The sequence below is a fragment of the Perca flavescens genome, chromosome 23, assembly GCF_004354835.1.
Source record: "Perca flavescens isolate YP-PL-M2 chromosome 23, PFLA_1.0, whole genome shotgun sequence".
Lineage (NCBI taxonomy): Eukaryota > Metazoa > Chordata > Actinopteri > Perciformes > Percidae > Perca > Perca flavescens.
The window spans coordinates 22,535,872-22,539,237 of NC_041353.1; positions in this window are offsets into that span (position 1 = coordinate 22,535,872).

Consider the following 3,366-nt stretch of genomic DNA (forward strand, 5'->3'; position numbering starts at 1 on the left):
CTCACGCATGCGCTCTTCTCGTGTACTCAGGCCAGTTTGTAGTCCTAAACGCTGTGAGAATTTGAGCCAGTGTCAATCGCACGTTCATTTTTTAATTATTCATTTATTTATCCATCAAAAACTCTTAATTCTTAATTATAACCCCCTATTTTTTTTTAAGTTTCATGCACTTTCAATTTGTATTTACTTAGGTTGTGTATGAAGGTGATGATGCTTTTTCAAAGCCTTCTCTGTCGCTTTGAATGAAATTGTGGTTTAGAATTAAGTTTAGAATTTAGTTTTTTCACGTATTTTTTGATCAGATAGCCTGTTTCATGTTGCATGTTAGAAAACGTTCTAACTTTAGACACATTAAGCAAAGCCTTTTTTAAGACTGCTGAATTTAGCAGGAGAAAAATCATCACATCGGCACAGATATATATTTCTTGCCTGGCAGTTTTTCTTGGATTGGGGTGGCACCTAAATCATGGTTGCAGCTGCCGCATGGTTCTGCTTGGCGCCCTGCTACGCCCTGAACTGCTACAACTATTATTTCTAGTCATAGTTCCATTATCTTTATTGTTACTGTAATTGCTACTGTTCATCATATCAACTGCTATAATTATTATGAATCATATTTCTCTATATCAGCGTCTCTGTGTCCCAACCTGCACCGGCAGATGCCCGCCCGCCAAAAGCCTGGGTGTGTCCGAGGTTTCTGCCTAAAAGGAAGTTTTTCCTCGCCACTTGCTCTTGGGGAGAATTGTTGGGTCGTGGTAAATTATAGAGTGTGGTCTAGATCTACTCTATCTGTAAAGTGTCTTGAGATAACTCTTGTTATGATTTAATATTATAAATAAAATTGAATATTTATTGGCCCAAAGGTCAAAATATGTTGACATTTAAAATTCTATCCATCATGTGTAAGTTTCTTTTTTATTGTAGGATGTCATTTCAATTGCTGAAACCTCAAATTCCAAGAACACAGAGAACATCTAAGTGTCATAAATGGTAGTTATGGCCCTGACTGCCAAACACAATACAAAATACTGTAGAAAACCATCAAATGAAGCTAGTGAAGTAGGTACAAATACTTACAGTAAGACAGTGTTATTCTACGCTTGTAGACAAAGTTTTACGTCGGAAAAAGATGAAAGGAATTATAATAAATATTGAACTTAAAAATAATGAGGACTGGGATTGGGAGCAGAAAAACATGGTCAGGTCATCAATACTTTTGACGTGACAATACACAGGTATGCCCATTCTGTAATCCATCTATGTCTAGAATATAATAATACTTTAAAGTGGAAGCACTAATATATTATGAATAAATATCAAACTGAAGTCTATGAAGGTGAATGTATATACAGTATGTATAAAATGTTGTTGGATATCAAATTGTAGTTAAGGGATTCTGTTATCACATGGAATATGTGGTGTAGGCCTAAAATGAAAGTGGAGTGTGATTACTATGTTATTTTACGTATTACTATGTTTAAAATGTTTGTTATGTGTATGTATGCAGCAACCACCAAGGCACATTCATTTTAAGTGTTACTTACTTGGCAATACATCGTTTTTTTGTGATTGTGATCATATTGTACTCCAAACTAACATCAGAGTGAGAGCTCTTTGTGTTGTGCGGATCTCTGGCTGTTTGGGGCCAAGGGGTGGATGATGAAAGCAGAACCGCCAGCGTCATGACTATGACGCGTAGTAGTCACGGGGCTCCTGTGCTCTGTTTTTTTTCCTCATCACATGGTCCAAAATGAACGAAAACTATTTTTAGGTCTAACATATCTTCAAAGGGAATAAAAAAAAAACTACGTAAGGTTTCCCCACCACCCCATATTACCTCCATCTACTCTAATCCATATCCCTCTGACAAAGATTTTGTTTCCCAAACAAAGTTCCCAACACATGATGATGATGATGATGATGATGATGATGATGATGACGGAAAATGTCACACTAGGCTAAGGGCTGCACAATTAATCGCAATATTATCGAAATCGCAATATGGACTAGTCCAATACCCAATTTGCAGGGGGGTCACAATATTTGTTAAAAGCGAAATACGTGTCACACCATTCTGAATGAGGTATTGTGGTGCTGCAGAGACGTCCAGGTGCTAAAGGCTAAAGAAAAAAAATCTTTGTTTGGTACAGATCCTCGCACAAATCATGCTATAATCATTTACATTTATTTTTATTTTAATATTTTACAATGAAAATGTGAGAATAATTATTCAAAAATGATCATTCCCTCCAACATCGTGAATAGCGCAATCGAAATATCAGTGAAAAATATTCACAATAAGATATTTTCCTCATATCGTGCAGCCCTACACTAGGCTACTTCTTATTTAGTTTGGTTTGCTTCAGATTAAACCATCTGTAGTTAATTATTCATAAGTGTCACCACACCAAACAATCATTTAGAAAACATTTTACCAGTAAGGTACATTTCCACTTTTTTTTTAAATCTGAACATTAAACCATATGAAGGACATGTTAAACTATGAGAAACACATATTGTAGTTTCACCCCCTAAAATGTCAGGCCCTGTCACAGACACATTTCTAAATGTCAGAAAGGTTTCCTAATGACTTTCTTTGATACAAATAGCATTTTCTTATTGATCACATGTCCCTGATTGTATCCGACATGGGTTTGTAACTCCTATAATAAATATAAGTGACTTTTGGTTAATTGTAGTAGATGGTAAGCACAGAATAACTGCCAGCTACTCATAAAATTGTCAAAAATCTTCCTTTACATCCCAGATTTTTACAAATATGCAATAGTGGATATATACCACCGCCTTTGTGTACACATTTAAAGAGATTAATTCATGAATAATTTCTTAAATAGTCACTATTTATATCATACAGTATGCTGTTCATATAGCCTAGTGTATGGTATTTCAGTAGACAGTATACACATTGATGCCATCTGTCTTTGTGTATTAACAGTGTGTTTCCATTAGGGGGCAATAACAGTCAAACTTTAGAGACTCTAGAGGTAAATCCTTATACCAGTGTTTAGTCATGCTTTTAGCTGGATTTAAATCGACAAACACTGTTTTACTCTTGTAGCTGCTAGAGGTGAAGCTAGTACTTTATACACAAGTTAACTAGTTTAGTCCAACCGAGGGGTCGGGCCCCTCCAAAGGGCCACAAGATAAATCTGAGGGATTGTGAGATGATTAATGGGAGAGGAGAGAAGAAAAAACTCAACATGTTTGTATTCATATATTTTTTTGCATATCTATTAGATAATTTGACCTCCTTGGACCTAGAAAACGTACTTAAATGAAACCATGTTTAATTAAATCAAGTGTAGATGAGAAAGCACTATTTGTTGAGCTGCTAACAACTCAAAC